General features: G+C 40.0%; 1 protein-coding gene across 9 annotated transcripts in view; it reads right to left on the minus strand.

Moving 5' to 3' along the window:
- MPP7 (membrane palmitoylated protein 7) overlaps positions 1 to 17,153 on the minus strand; it is a 323,210-nt gene that overhangs the window by 283,642 nt on the left and 22,415 nt on the right. Inside the window, exon 2 of one of the 9 annotated variants that reach the window (XM_036352085.1) lies at positions 10,886 to 10,950. The exons of the other annotated variants lie outside the window; for them this stretch is intronic. The gene's annotated coding sequence lies outside the window, so the exon portion shown is untranslated. The remainder of the gene's footprint in view (positions 1 to 10,885; positions 10,951 to 17,153) is intronic. 9 annotated transcript variants of the gene reach the window in all.

Genomic DNA, 17,153 nt, shown 5'->3' on the forward strand with positions numbered 1-17,153 from the left:
TGTTATGCACTGATACAGTCTTATTCATACCTGTATATTACTTTTCAGCAATTCCTTTCCAAATCAGTAGAGGGTGCCATAACTTCACTTTAAAAAGGTAAATTAAAGTCATGCTAACAAAAGCAATTTTCAACTTCAGTTGGAAGCGTTAAAAGCTCTAAAAAAATCTTCCCCCAGTTTTGAAATATAACTGATATCCACCACTGTATAAGTTTAAAATGTATAGTGTAATGGTTTGACTTACATATATTGTGAAATGATTACTGCTATAAATTCAGTTAGCATCCATCATCTCATATGGATACAAAAAGAGAAAGCAAAAAAATAAAATAAAATTTATACAGTTAACTGTAGTCATCGTGCTATACATTACATCCCCTGTACTTATGTATCCTTTAGCTGCAAATTTATACCTTCTGACCTTACCCTTATCCCATTCACCCCACTCTGTATCATATCTAGTCTCTCTTTTTTTTTAATATATTTTATTGATTTTTTACAGAGAGCAAGGGAGAGAGATAGAGAGTTAGAAACATCGATGTGAGAGATACACCGATCAACTGCCTCCTGCACATCTCCTACCGGGGATGTGCCCACAACCCAGGTACATGCCCTTGACCGGAATCGAACCTGGGACCTTTCAGTCCGCAGGCCGACGCTCTATCCACTGAGCCAAACTGGTTTCAGCTCTAGTCTCTTTTTTAATTAGTTTTGGTTTATATTTTTTTTCTAATAAATAAGGAATTTCAAAATGAAAAGAAACACCCATTACCTACTTAAACAAGATTTTTTAATTTAAAAAACAAACAAACAAACAGCTCTAGCTGGTTTAATTCAGTGGATAAAGCATTGGCCTACAGACAGAAGGGTCCTCCTGGGTTTGATTCCAGTCAAGGGCACAAATCTAGGTTGCAGGCTCCTTCCCAGCCCGGGCCCTGGTCAGGGCTCATGCAAGAAGTAACTAATCGATGTGTCTCTCTCACATCAATATTTCTCTCTGTCTTTCCCTCTCTCTTCCACTCTCTCTAAAAATCAATGAAAAAATATCCTCAGGTGAGGATTTAAAAAAAAAAAAAAGGAAAAAGAAACCACATGACCATACACCTTAAATTCATTTGAACCAACGATTTAACTTGTAGGAATTTACCCTAAAAAATAACCAAACAAGTACATAACAATGGATCAATCAATTTAAATAAAATATACTGGAAAGTGGTTGAAGTTTTGTTTTTTGTTATTGTTTGTTGTTTTTAATCCTCACGTGAGGATTTTTTTATTATCATTAATGACGGGGGGGGGGGAGAGAGAGAGAGAGAGAGAGAAACATCGATGTGACAGAGAAACATCAATGGAATCAGAGACCCTCCAGTCCAGGGGATGATGCTCTAACCCAGGGGTCCTCAAACTACGGCCCATGGGCCACATGCAAATACAAATATTGTATTTGTTCCCGTTTTGTTTTTTTACTTCAAAATAAGATATGTGCAGTGTGCATAGGAATTTGTTCATAGTTTTTTTTTAAATTATAGTCCAGCCCTCCAACGGTCTGAGGGACAGTGAACTGGCCCCCTGTTTAAAAAGTTTGAGGACCCCTGCTCTAACCGCTGAAACACACAGGCAGGGCAGTTAAACTTTTTAATGGCAGTAGCTTCATTGGAGATTTACTCACTCACAATATCAACATGGAACTGACTCTAATGCACAGCTATTTTATATTTATTTCAGAGAGGAAGGGAGAGGAGAGATAGAAATATCAATGATGAGAGAGAATCATTGATCGGCTGCCTCCTGCGCACCTACTGGGGATTGAGCCCACAACCCGGGCATGTGCCTCAACTGGGAATCTAACTGTGACCTCTTGGTTCATAGGTCGACATTCAACCACTGAGCCATGCTTGCTGAGCTGCACAGCTATTTTGACTTCACTATATCTGCACCAATATGCACAGCCTCTATCCCCACCACCTATTTATTCAAACTTTTGCCATTTATTTAACTTCTGGACATTTATTTAACTTTTGGCCATTTATTTAACTTTTGGCCTTCTGGTCTATACTTTCCTAAGCTAGTTCCTAGTCCATTTTTAGTTTTGGTTTTACAATTCCAGAAAGGTACTGACCACTAACAGTGACCACATCTTAAACAAGACAGTAGAGCTCAATATATCTAGCACTTTCAAAGTTAACCTCTACCTTTTGTGACTTAAGTTATATATTGGTTATAGTTATCAAATAATTATCAAACTCTTATGATCTGCACAGTTCTATATCAGGCTGTAACAGGAAATTCCAAAGTATAATCCTATTTAGATTTGATCATCTGAAAATCAATTCCAGTTCTACAATTCTGAATCTATGAGTCCAGACTTTATTCTGTGGTTTTACTCAAAGACTACAGTAAACAAGGGCTGATTACACTCAAAATATTCTGAAGCAAGGCATTCCCTGCATAAACTGTAATTACTGTGAGATCTCATCCTTATCTGCAAGGAAGAGAGATGAGACTGAAAAACAATGGAACCACCAGAGGACTTATAAATTTAGTAAGCTTTCTGTGAGATATTAAAAGTCTGAAACTATTCAAGCCTGCATCATAACACCAGGAAGCTGGCCTCAATTCTCATGCTTTTAGTCTTCCCATCAAGGTCTTCCATTTTCTACCAAACTGCTCTCAGCCAGTTTTCTTCAATGTGTAAAAATACAAGAAATATATGTCTACATCCAATCTCAAACAAAAGCATTAAAAAACGATTTTTTTTCCAAGTTGGCAAAAGCATCTCTTAATAGAGGAAACTTAATGGACACTTAGGACTAATTGAAATTTGCACCTATTTAGGTAACATTAAAAGTGAATAATCTGACAATAAATCCATGTTGGGGTGAAACTCCCACTCACCTAACAGCTGCAAATTCATTCTGTGTTTCCTAAAAAATGTCTCTTCTCATTTGCAGTTCTTTAAAGATTTTAATGATTTCTTTATTTTTGGTAAAAAACAAACAAACAAACAAACAAACAAACAAAAAAAAACGCTGGCAAGGGTGAATGTCCTGAACTGCTGAGTGGACCTACCAGCCAAAAATGGAATGGGGAGTTTAAGAGTAGGATTTTATAACTTTAAAGGGAACGCTCGTGAGATTATCCAGTAAAATGTAAAAGAGAAAAGGAGCCTATAAAGACAAGAACCCCGACTTCTCTGAAGCCTACACTATAGGGCCAGACTTGAGTTCTGGGTTAATCAGAAAGAGGAAAAATAATAAATCTGTGCAACAGTTACACAAAGTGAACTAAGTAACTGTGCCTATTTGATTGTTCCAGGCATCATCTCCCCATTATTAAAGAGAGATAGCTCTGCTATGTCCACTCATAGTGAATTATCTTCAATTGTATTGTAATCTCCTTGGATTAAGAAAATGTGACGATGTCTCAAATAAATTCTTTTTACTCTTGAGAACATTTCTACAACCAGCCAAGATGCCTCAGATAAATCATACAAATTCTGAAAATCTTGCTAAATGTATCTATGGCTCAAGGGCTGTATTTCTTTGCCTTTTTCCTTGAAGAGTAATTTGCTATGGAAAGGAAAGAGGGAAGAAAAGAGCCCAATAAATTACCATTTGGAAAGCACTGAATTAGTGGCAACAGATTATTTAGGTGAGACAGGAATTGCCTAAAACCACTGGGCTTTTGTTCTTTTTTTTTGGGGGGGGGGAGCACTGAGTTTATTATTTTTAATTGCATTTACTGCGATGACATTGATTCACAATTCATACAGATTTCAAATGTATGACTCAACAAAACATCATCTGCACAGTGCATTGTGTACCCACTGCTCCAAGAAAAGTCTCTTTTTTTTTTATCACTAACCTACTTCATATTGACTTTATATTATATTAAACTAGGGGTCCAGTGCATGAATTCGTTCACCTTGAAAGGAACTGTGGGCCGCGAGGCTGCGGTGGGCACAGGGGAGGGTCTTGGCCCATCCTCCGCACCCCTGCCCGGCCCCTCCCGCTGCACACCATGGTCCCACCTAGTGCTCACACCTGCTGCTGGTGCCAGCCCCAATAGCTCCGCTCCTGCAGCCGCTGCTCCCACGGGCTGTCAGCACTGGCCCCGCTTGCACCTGCTGAGGGCGCGGAGCTACTGGGGCTGGCACCAGCAGCAAGTGTAAGCGGGGCCGGCGCTGTCAGTGGGTGCAAGCGGCAGCTGCTGCCCCGATTACCCCTCAGGACCAGGGGAAGGTGGAGAAGCCCTCAGGGGCGATTGGGGCTGGCAGCCGCCACTCGCACCCGCTGACGGCACCGAGCGATTGGGACTGGCGCCGGGTGCCGGCAGTGGGTGCGAGTTGCGACTCCAGCACTGGCTGCAGGCATGAGCGGGACCAGTGCCGGCAGTAGGTGCGAGCAGCAGCTCCGGCGCTGGCAGCAGGTGCGAGCGGGGCCAGCGCCAGCAGCAGGTGCGAGCACTAGGTGGGACCATGGTGTGCAGGAGCAAAGAATTTTCAGTAACCACCAGAGGCTTGCCCCGATGACAGCAACCAGCGCCCTGCCTTGGTCTGCGCACCAGCTCACCTGCACAACCATCCTGCCACAGCCGACGCCCGCCATGTTCCGCACATTCCCCTGGTGGTCAGCGCACGTCATAGTGACCGGTTGTTTGACTGTTCCGCTGTTCGGTTTATTTGCATAGTAGGGTTTTATATAGAGAGATGCTCACTGCATCCCTGCAATAGTCCATCTTCGTATTTGTAGCACTAATTGCATTTTTTAGGTTATTTTATTTCTCATTTCAGAGCCCTTTATTTTGGTAACAAGACATATACTGCCAGGTTATAAATGCCTTTTTTCTTTTTAAACAAAGTTTGATGGTGGATATTTGGCCATTTGATGTATTTATAACTAAGAGGTCAAGTTCAGGCTCTCTTACTGATAGAATGTAAATAAACACACATTTATATGTAATTGATATCAAAATTAAGCTTAGTCACTAAAGGAAGATTCACTATCTGAACTTTCTTATTTTTTTTCACCTTCACCACCAGGTACTGGAGATCTGGCCTTAAGAAGATCTGGGGCTAGTCCTTCTTATACCATTTTGTTTCTTACTATCATCACTGGAACACCCACTTGAACCACATAAGTTCATTGGTTAATCGCTTCCCCTCACCCGCCTTTCTCTGAGATTCATTAGTCTGTTGCATGCTTCCATGCCTCTGAATCTATTTTTCTCACTTTATTTTGTTCATTACATTCCTCCTATACTAGTAAATGAGATCATGTGATACTTGTCTTTCTCTGACTGGCTTATTTCACTTGGCATAATACTCTTCAGGTCCCTCCATGCTATCTCAAAGGGTAAGATCCTTCTTTATTACAGCTCCATACTTTATTACAGTACTTCATTGTGTAAATGTACCACCAACTTACACCATACACAAGGATAAAGTCAAAATGGATAAAAGACTTAAGTGTAAGTTGTGAAACCATAAAAATCGTAGAAGAGCCCGGCTGCAGTGGCTCAGTGGTTAAGCATTGAACTGTGAACCAGGAGGTCATGATTCAATTCCTGGTCAAGAAACATGTCCAGGTTGCAGGCTCGATGCCCACGCGGGATGTGCAGGAAGCAGCCGATCAAGGATTCTCTCTCATCATTGATGTTTCAATCTCTCTATCTCTCTCCCTTCCTCTCTGAAATCAATAAAAAATATATATATTTAAAAAGAAAAAACCTAGAAGAAACCATAGGCAGCAAAGTCTCAGACATCTCTAGTAGCAATATGTTTGTCGATACATCTCCTAGGGCCGTGGTCGGCAAACTGAGGCTTGCGAGCCACATGCGGCTCTTTGGCCCCTTGAATGTGGCTCTTCCTAAGCCTTAGGAGTACCCTAATTAAGTTAATAACAATGTACCTACCTATATAGTTTAAGTTTAAAAAATTTGGCTCTCAAAAGAAATTTCAATCGTTATACTGTTGATATTTGGCTCTGTTGACTAGAGTTTGCCAACCACTGTCCTAGGGCAAGGGAAACAAAGGAAAAAATAAATGAATGGGACTATATCAAATTAAAAAAGCTTCTGCACAGCAAAATAAACCATAACCAAAATGAAAAGGCCCAGATGGTACGGCTTGGAGGTTGAGCATCGACCCATGAACTAGGAGGTCACAATTCCATTCCCGGTCAGGGCACATGCTCAATCCTCAGTAGGGGGCATGCAAGAAGCAGCCAATCAATGATTCTCTCTTATCACTGATGTTTCTATCTCTATCTCCCTCTCTCTTCCTCTCTGAAATCTATAAAAATACATTGTTTAAAAGATGTGGGACATTTACACAATGGAATACTACACAGCTATAAAAAATAAGGATCTCTTACCCTTATCCTCTAATTATTTTTATTAATTTATTTTTAATACTAGAGGCCCAGTGCATGAAATTCGTGCACAGATAGGGTCCCTAGGCCTGGACTGTGATCAGGGCGAATCTTCCCTGGCTGTGGGCAGCTGGCCCCATCCCCTGCTGCCACAGTCGCCCTCTGTGTGTGGGGCGACTGGTGGGGCTATCGGGGCCCTGGTGCCACCTGTGTCAGCCGCCACTCACCCCCAGTTCCTGGTTCCCCATCGGGCGATTGGCGCCTGCTGGCCAGGGGGAGGGACCGAGAGAGGTTGGCCGCTTGCTGGCCCCGCCCCCTGCTGCCACCAGTTGCCCTCTGAGTGTGAGGCGACCGTCAGGATGATCAGGGCTCCTGAAGATGCACTGCCACCCACCCCCAGTTCCCCATTCCCCATCGGGCAATCAGAGCCTGCCGGCCAGGGGGAGGGACCAAGAGGTTGGTAGGTAGGCCCCAATCGGCTAATCAGGCGATTGGGGCCAGCTCCTGCATTGAGCGTCTGCCCCCTGGTGGAGAGTGCACATCATAGCCGACCGGTCTTTCCACCGTCTGGTCGATTTGCATAGTATGCTTTCATATATATATTCTCTAATTATTTTTATTAATTTATTTTTAATATTCCCTAAATTTTGGAATTCAGTCTAAAACTTTTTCATAGTGAAAGGTACTATGAAAAAAAATGTACAGAAAAGAGACAGGAACGTTTTTTCTTTAACTCTACAAATGTATGATTGAAAAACTTTTTCCTAGTCAATTGTAAGAAAATTTTAATCACACCCTCAATGGATCAGAGCAGCCTGAGCAGAGAAATACAGAGTGCTCTCCTATTTGTGGGTTAAACAACTAGGAATATTTCTAGTGGTCATTAGCTATATCCAAAAAAAGTTTGTGGAGCTGCATTAGGAGAGAATGAGAGAGAAGAGAGTAAATATCACACTCAAATACAGGGATTTCACTTCTTTAGGATAGTGAAATATCACTCTCTACAAATTATTTTGTGGAGTTCAAGGAGACTCTGAAAATGCTGCTCTATAGAGTCACACAACGTGGACTTTCTTTGCTCTGACAATCAGAACAGTGCCTCACTTGAATCAAAGGACACTAGATAGTGAAAAAGGAGATTTCATAATATAGAGCAATTTGGGGAAGAGTATGTCTACACAGGGATGATATGAGGGCAATGGTGGCTCCTGTGGCAGGAAGGTGAGGTGCACTGAGGGAGGGAGCTGAAGAGGAATCAAGGACAAAAAGCCACCCTGAAATTCCCTCCATGTAACAGACTCCTGCCATGCTTCAGCTAAATCATTAGAACTACAACAGGTACTCCAATTACCTCTTTTCATTCAATGTTTTGTTAAAACATAGATGAGATGCCCTGGGAACTTAACTCTTGTTTGTATCAATTAGCCTACTGTAAAGTTGGTTTCAGCACACATCATTTCACTTAAAGTCACAGAATCTATGGAAGACATTAAGTGAGGACTTAACTGTACTTTGCCAGACTATTTCTGCCAATACCAAATGTCCATAAGCTTTCCAAGCTTTTAGTTATCTTTGAAAGAAAAGCCTACTATTCTAAGGATTATAATAATAAATACACTACAAAGAAATATTCTTCAGCCCAGATTCTATTCCTAAGAATTTTCATTATAGACATAACTTACACATGTGTGCAAGTATAGGTGTACAAGAAAACTTATGAAGCATCACTGGTGACCAAAAAAAAAAAAAGTAATGACCTAAAATGTCCGATCAGGTAATGGTTTTAAAAAAAATAAATGAAAAGTAAAAAAGGAAGGGGGGAAGGATTTTAGGATATAAAAGGGGACTAAATTTTAGACTTTACTGTGTATTTTTTAAACTTCACAATTTTATACTTATTCAAGTCTTACTAAGTTATTACTTATAATTAAAAGCAGAAAAATTATATGTACTGTACTATATAGCAATTTTTTAAAACTCAGTAACAACCACAGCCCACAATTCCAACATGGATCTTAAAGCCTATTTAATCTATCATTGTACTTACTACATGTACAGGGTGGACAAAAGTAGATTTACAGTTGTGAGTACATGAAACAGAGTTTATTCTTGTATTATTATTATTATTATTATTATTATTATTATTATTATTATATTACTAACCTACTTTTGCCCTCCCCTGTATATAAATATCTGTGTGGCTTTCCCCTCCATTAGACTATAAATTCCTTAAGAACAAAGATAAATAATAAATTATCTTCCACAATGCCTGGTGTAGAGATACTCATTAAATGTATGCTAAGTGACAAAATTAACAAATACACATGTGACCTAAAGCTACAATTGGTAACCACACCAAGCTAAAGTTATAATTGGAAAATCTCTGAGCTAAATCAGCCTGATCAACAGAAAGGATAAAGATGGATGATTCAAAAACTGTACACATTTTTACAAGTTCCACAATCCTTTGGAAGGTTCTAGGTTTCTAGATCAAATCTGTCCCTGATCAAGACTGCCTACAGTGGGTTAAAAACCAAGACAGCATGGGAGACTTGACTCCACAGTGTTAAAATTAAGTAAATACAGTTCAGGTTTCATGTCATGTCACAGATCAGAAATAATTTTTTTTAACCTGGTTCCTGGAAGGGAAGGCTGCACTTGGTGATAAAAAATCTGTTATATTTTCCTTTTATATTCCATAACTATAATCAGGAAACTGAAATACAAAGTATTAGGGAAGATAATAAAAACAGAATTTATATAAAACTCCCAAGGAAAAATCTCGGGTTTTTTTCATAAGAAACATAAACTTGTTTCCATGACCATACGTTTTTCCACCAGGTATATGCTTATAAAGACTACATGCTGATCAAGATAAAGGATCTCTCCAACTTTCTGATGAGCCCCCATCAACATTATACTTTGTTCACACAGGTAATAAAAATTTAAGCCAGTTTTACAATCAATCAAAAATTTTAATAGGATTTTCTATTTCCTATTCTTTCACTAAAAAATGCATTTAGTGATAATGCAAATATGCTTTAAATCCAATCAAACATTTTTTCCTATTAAGCCATTTAAAATATGTCCTCCAAATGCAAAACTATCAAGACAGTAGAAAGATCAGTGGGTGTAAGGAGTTAAGGGGGAAGAAGAAACGAAGAAGGAGAGCACAGATTTTTAGGGCAGTGAAACTACTCTCTCTGGTAATAAAATAGTGGATTCATGTCACTCTACATTTGTCCAAATCCATGAAAATACAGCACCAACAGTGAACCCTAATGTAAACTATACACTCTGAGTGATAATGATGTATCAATGTAGGTTCATCAATTGTAACAAGTGGGCCAATCTAATGGAGGAGGCTGTGCATGTGTGGAGCAGAGGGTATATGCGAAATCTCTGCACTTTCCACTCAGTTTTGCTATAAATCTAAAACTGCTCTAAAAAATAAACTTTTTCCCATTAAATTTTTTAAATTTTTCCTTAAAATAGACATATGTTCTATTAGTCTTAACACATTGCGGACCAGTAGTTTTATTGCTAGCTTTACCCAGTGGCCAAATAAGTTTCTATTGAATGAGTACAAAAAATGTTTTACATAAATGTTAAAGGCATGCTTTAAAATTAAATACCCATTGCATTTTGAAGTTATTTATTACATGTTCTTACAAGCTAATATCTTTTTAAAGAATTCTCATGATTGGCCACAAGCCTTAGAACAGAAAACATGAGAATTCTCGTGATCTGTCCACAATTTAATAATTATTTTGCCCTGGCTTGTGTGTTCAGTGGTTACAGCGTTGGACACACACACACACACACACACACACACACACACACACTGAAGGGTCGAAGGTTTGATTCCCTATCAAGGGCATGGTTTTCGATGTCTCCTGGCAGACTGTCAAGTTAAGCAATTCTGAATCCTATAATGTATTTAGCTTTAATAACAAATACAAGTGGCCTTATAACTAGCTTCATGACTCAATCTGAGGGTTATGACTGAACTCACAAAAGAATTTTGCTTCCTATTTTGCCCTACCAGACCTTTAGAAAAATAAGTCTAGCCCTGGCCAGTGTGCTCAGTGGTTAGAGCCTCAGCCCACACACCAAAGGGTTGCAGGTTCGATTCCCAGTCAAGGACACATAAATCCCCAGCCATGGTCAGGGGGCCTGCTAGAGGTAACCAATCAATTATCTCTCTCTCTTTCTCTCTTTCCGCCCCCCCACCCCCTTCACATCTCTCTAAAAATCAATGGAACAAATATCCTCTGGTGAGGATTAACAACAACAAAAATGTCTATGCAGCATAAGATGGACATTATGCTTTAAGGTATCAGAATAGCCTGCTTAATACCATTGCTTCATGTAATAACATTCCATGCAAATGAGGTATGTAGGTTAAGAGAATTATCAAGGTACCGGAGTTCAAATGTGGCTCAGTAATTAGACCATTGTCCCATCCCCTGCCTGTGAGGGTTGCGGCTTCAATTCCCAGTCAGGGCACATACCTAGATTATGGGTTCCATCATGGGTCAGGATGCATGGGTGAGGCAGCCGATCAATGTTTTTCTCTCTATATATAATCAATGAAAAAACATGTCCTCAGGTGAGGATTATAAAAAACAGAACTATTTTTTGGCCTAATACTTTCTTAAATCAAGTTTTATTTGTTTATTTGTTTGTCTGTTTTCACTTAAATGCCATTTTTGGACCTTTATAAATTAACTAGAGGCCCAGTGCAAGAAATTCATGCACTGGTAGGGTCCCTAGCCGCTGATGGTGGCTGGCCGGGGCCTCCCTCCCTTCCCTTGGCTGAACTCCCAGTTGAGGGGACAATTTGCATACTACACTTTTATTATATAGGATAACAGTGAAACCATGAATTTGATGACTTAGTTCTGTTTTTTAAAGTACATAAAAATAAAGGCATATGCTTAAAACAAAACTGTTCATTTGATAACCTCTTTAAAAACCCTGCATGTCCACAATTTGGAAAAATTTATATTTTTTCAAAAGAAAACTATATTAGCAACTATTATAAATTCTTTATTTGTAAATACAGTATATGTGTAAGGCATTATGGAATTGCAGTCAATACCTCTTTCTACTTCCTTAACTAATATATGCTTAATTACCTAAAAAATACTTAATTATTTCCAGTGGAAATCTATTCTAGCCTCCCTGGTTCTCAACAAATGAACATATTGTCCATATCTAGTTATCAGTTAATTATCTAAAACATTTATACAAAGCTATCTTATACCTATAGACAATTACAGATGGTTCTTTTATTAATCATCTGAGAAGAGAAGGAAGTTAAAAACATAAAAAATATCAGATATTTAACTATGTTCTAATTAAATAGTATTGTCTTCTGATGCACTTAAAATGAAAACACTATTTTCTAGATAATTTCAGTGTTGATATTTACTTTATGCCCAAATCCTGTAAAAGATGAAAGTTAAATGATTTTTGCAATTATAGCTGTCTAAAAAATTACACTGTACCATTATTCTTTAATTAGCCTAGTTTCTGACCACACCAAATTAGTTTTCATAAGTAATTCAGCAAATCACAAAGTCAGGTGGATCCCCAATTTAATTATATTTAATCTACCAACTAAGAAAACTTGCTCTTAACTATTTGCCTCACTAGTTCCTTTTCCAAAATTGACCATTTTAGTAGTCAGAATGATGTATGCTCATTAGCAAAAGCAGGTCTTCCACATAGGTGAGAAAACAAAGAGGTAATTGAATATTTTCCTTACTAGCAGCAATGAGAACAATACACTGAAACATGATTTATGTAAGACTCTACAAGTCATGTGCTGGAACTGGAACTCTAGGATGTTTATCAAAAATGTATCTCCCTATCAGCACAGTGATTTTGCACTCCACTAAGCAGCGTATTTTATATTGGAACAAGTCAAAGGCCAGATCTGGAGCAGCCACTAGACTTCCACAAGGAATTAATTAAGGCAAACAACTATCCCTACCCTTCCATCCTGGAAATGGTCATATTAATGCTAAAGGTACCAGATTGTGCCGAAAATGGAGTCACTCATGCTAAACACCACATCAGCAATCCAAGATGCAACTAGGTTTCCATGTCAGGCTCCCCAGAAAAGGAAGGCCTAAGTCAAGAATTCATGCCTGCCTGCTCAGTAAGTGACCTCATCCAGCTCCGAGACTTCCCTTTGCTCCATATAAGGAAAGTAACCCTGCTTTAAACAGTGGGAAAATGCCCAGTATAACTTCCTTGTTCCTGCTCACTGGGTCTATAAAAATCTCTCACCTTGTACAGCTCTGCTGAGCTAGACTGGATGCATGAACGCCTGTGGGAGCCATTGACATTTCTGAATCAGATTAAAACTATGGACCCTTTGCCCTGTTAAAAACATCACAACAAACCCCAAATTGGGTCACTTTTGATAAGCCCCATGTCACCAAAATGAGACTTAACTAGTTTCAGCTGGTCCAGAAAAGGAATCTTAAACTAGTCAATCAGGAATCACCTGGACAGCACTACTAAGGTAATCTGCCTGATAGAGCTCTGTCATCCCCTAAAAGTGACCCTGCCACAACCAGTGTACCTTTTGCTAGCTTAACTTCCTGTCCCAGCTTCCTTCTGCCAGTAAGAGTCTTTGATTTCTTATTAATTCCTCAAAACTCCTTTCAATCTGCTTTCAGTGGTTCTCAACCTTCTGGCCCTTTAAATACAGTTCCTCATGTTGTGACCCAACCATAAAATTATTTTCGTTGCTACTTCATAACTGTAATGTTGCTACTGTTATGAATTTTAATGTAAATATTTGATATGCAGGATGGTCTTAGGCAAACCCTGTGAAAGGGTCATTCGACCGCCAAAGGGATCATGACCCACAGGTTGAGAACTGCTATGCTAGATGGAATGCTGCCCAATTCATGACTGAATAAGGCCAATAAGAACCTTTAAATTTTATTTACTTGAATTTTGTTTTTTAACAGTCCTCAGAAACATTCACATAATACACAAAAAGCTGCTCCTAGGCAGATTGTGAATCCTGAAGACTTAAAGTCCGCTTGTGTACCCAGATCAACTCTGGCTCTAGGGTCTTTTTTTAATTCTTTATTGTTTAAAGTATGACATATAGTATTACATATGTCTCCTTTTTCCCCCCCATTGACCTCTCTCCGGCCACCCCCACCTCCCAGCTCATGCCCTTACCACCCCCCTAGTGTCTGTGTCCATTGGTTATGCTTAAATGCATACATACAAGTCCTTTGGTAGATCTCTTATCCCCTCCCCGCCATTCTCCTCTGCCTTCCCTCTGAAGTTTGTCTGTTTGATGCTTCTCTGTCTCTGGATCTATATTTGTTCATCACTTTATGTTGTTCATTATATTCCACAAATGAGTGAGATCATGTGATGTTTATCTTTCTCGGACTGGCTTATGTTGCTTAGCATAATGCTCTCCATATCCATCCATCTGTTGTGAAAGGTAAGAGTTCTTTCTTTTTTTTACAGCAGCATAGTATTCCACTGTGTAGATGTAGCACAGTTTTGTAATCCACTCATCTGCTGATGGGCTCTTAGGCTGTTCCCAAATTTTAACTATTGTAACTTGTGCTGCTATGAATATAGGGTGTATATATCCTTTCTGATTGGTGTTTCTGATTTCTTGGGATATATTCCTAGAAGTGGAATTACTGGGTCAAATGGCAGTTCCATTTTTATTTTTGGAGGAAACTCCATACTGTTTTGCACAGTGGTTGCACCAGTCTGCACTCCCACCAGCAGTGCATGAGGGTTCTTTTTCTCCACATCTTTGGCAGCACTTGTTTTTTTATTTGTTGAAGATAGCCATTCTGACAGGTGTGAGATGGTACCTCACTGTCGTTTTGATTTGCATCTCTCAAATAACGAGTGACTTTGAGCATGTTTCATATGTCTCTTGGCCTTCTGTATGTCCACTTTTGAAGTGTCTATTTAGGTCCTTTGCCCATTTTTTATTGGATTGTTTATCTTCCTTTTGTTAAGATATGAGTTCCTATAAATTTCAGAGATTAAACCCTTATCGGAGATAACATTGGCAAATGTGTTCTCCCATGCAGTGGGCTTTTTTGTTTTGTTGATGTTTTCTTTTGCTGTGCAGAAGCTTTTTATTTTGATGTAGTCCTATTAGTTTATTTTCTCCTTAGTTTCCATTGGCCTAGGAACTGTATTGGTAAAGATATTGCTAGGACATATGTCTGATATTTTGCTGCCTATGGATTCTTCTAAGATATTTATGGTTTCCTGTCTCACGTTTAAATCCTTTATCCATTTTGAGTTTATTTTTGTGTATGGTATAAGTTGGTGGTCTAATTTCATTTGAAAGAGAATTACAGGCCAATATCTCTGATGAACATGGATGCTAAAATCCTCAACAAAATTCTAGCAAATCAGACCCAGCATTACAGTAGAAAGATCATACACCATGACAAGTGGGATTTATCCCAGGGATGCAAGGATGGTACAATATCTGAAAATCAAAAAATGTAATACATCACATAAACAAATCTGAGAGACAAAAATCACATAATCATATCAATTGATGCAGAAAAAGCATTTGACAAATTCCAATACCCTTTCTTGATAAAAACCCTCAGCAAAGTGGGAATAGAGGGATCATACCTCAACATAATAAAAGCCCTATATGACAAACCTACAGCCAACATCATACTCAATGGGCAAAAACGAAAATCATTTCCCCTAAGAACAGGAACAAGACAGGGATGCCCACTTTCATCGCTCCTGCTTGACATAGTACTGGAAGTGCTAGCTAGCCACAGCAATCAGACAAGAAGAAGAAATAAAAGGCATCCAAACTGGAAAATAAGTAAAACTGTCATTACTCATAGATGAGAGGATATTATACATAAAAAACCCTAAAGACTGCATCAAAAACTACTAGAGCTAATAAATGAATTTGGCAATGTAGCAGGATACAAAATTAACACCCAAAAATCTATGGCTTTTTTTTATAGGCCAATAATGAACTTGCAGAAAGAGAAACCAAAACAAACAAACAAAAAATAAAACCAATCCTATTTACCATTGCACCAAAAAAAAAAATAAGATACCTAGGAATAAACTTAACTAAGGAGGTAAAAGATCTGTACTAGGAAAACTACAGGACACAGAAAAAAAGAGATAGAGGAAGACATAAACAAATGGAAGAATATACCCTGTTCATGGACTAATAGGATCAACATCATTAAAATGTCCATACTACCCAAAGCAATCTATAGATTCAATGCAATCCCCACTTAAATACCGACAGCATATTTCACAGACCTAGAACAAACTCTCCAACATATCTAAGTATCATTGCTGATCAAGTTCCTCCTATCATATTGATGGCGTATCCCAATGGAGATGGCTTCTTCCAACAAGACAACGCGCCATGCCAGAGTGCTCGTATTGTGCAGGAGTCGTTTCAAGAACATGAGGGAGACTTTACCTTGCTTAGGTGGCCCCCACAATCACCAGATCTCAATCCAATTGAGCATTTGTGGGGCAAAGTCAAAAGAGCCATCAGGCAGCTGGTTCTACAACCATCAAATCTCACAGAACTGGACAGTGCTATTCATCAGGCATGGTATCAGATGCCTCACATAACCTTTCAACATCTCGTGGAGTCAATGCCAAGAAGAATCACCACAGTATTGAAGGCAAAAGGTGGTCCAATGAAGTACTGATGGGGTGGTCATAATAATCTGGCCACTCACGTTCAAATATATCCCACGTTCAAAGGCTGTTAAATCGCGTTGTTGACCAATATTTTCAGAAAAAAATCACTTCTACTGTCGTGGTAAACAACCTGCTTCCCTATTTATGTTCTGGCCCTCTAGCAACTTCAGTGCGAAATTATAGCTAATTTGCCTACAAACATCAGGTGATCATAATAATGTGGCCTGTGTGTGTGTGTGTGTGTGTGTGTGTATCCACACACACACACACACATATACATATACATATATATATACATATACATATATATACTAGAGCCCCAGTGCACGATATTCGTGGATGGGTGCAGTCCCTAGACATAGACAGCAATCAAAGCATGGGCCAAGGCACAGCATGGGCCTCTGGGCTGCCCAGTGGCGCCACACGGAAGCCAGGTGAGCAGTGCGCTCTCTCCTGGCCAGCCTCACAGAACAGCTCCTGCACGAACCCACAGGAGTCTGACTGAACCCAAGGGGAGCCTGACTGGCCCCCAGTCCCAGCAGCTGCAGCCTGGCTCACCTGGAAGAAGCCATGCAGGGGCGGGGGCAGGCTCCTCATGGGCCCCTGGCACCTGAGCACGGGGAGGCGGATATAAACCTATAAACCTACTTTTGACCCACTCTGTATATATCATAGTTCTTCCCCTGTGTGCGAGCCCTGGCATCCTGGGGGAAGGTAGCAGGGAGACTGAGAGCGAGCTCAGCGGACACCCCGCATTCTCACTGCACCTCCATCCCCCCTGCCCCCAGGTAGCCAGCAAGAGATCACAGCCCCCTACCCGGGCACCGCAGTAGGTTGGTCACCACCACCCACCCCCAGTTCTCCATCCCAGCCCAGGGCCCATCTACAGGAATATCGGTTGGGGCTGAGCCCCCAGACCAGCTCCCTCAGCGCCTGGGAGCTGAGCAGTGGCCACCGCTTCTGGTCACCATCTAGGGGAGATTGGGCCCCCACTCACACTCGCCTTGGCCTGGCACTGCCCGCTCACCTGCTCCACCATCCCACCGTGGTCCCGCTCTCATC

Source organism: Myotis myotis, unplaced genomic scaffold, assembly GCF_014108235.1.
Source record: "Myotis myotis isolate mMyoMyo1 unplaced genomic scaffold, mMyoMyo1.p scaffold_m19_p_1, whole genome shotgun sequence".
Taxonomy (NCBI): domain Eukaryota; kingdom Metazoa; phylum Chordata; class Mammalia; order Chiroptera; family Vespertilionidae; genus Myotis; species Myotis myotis.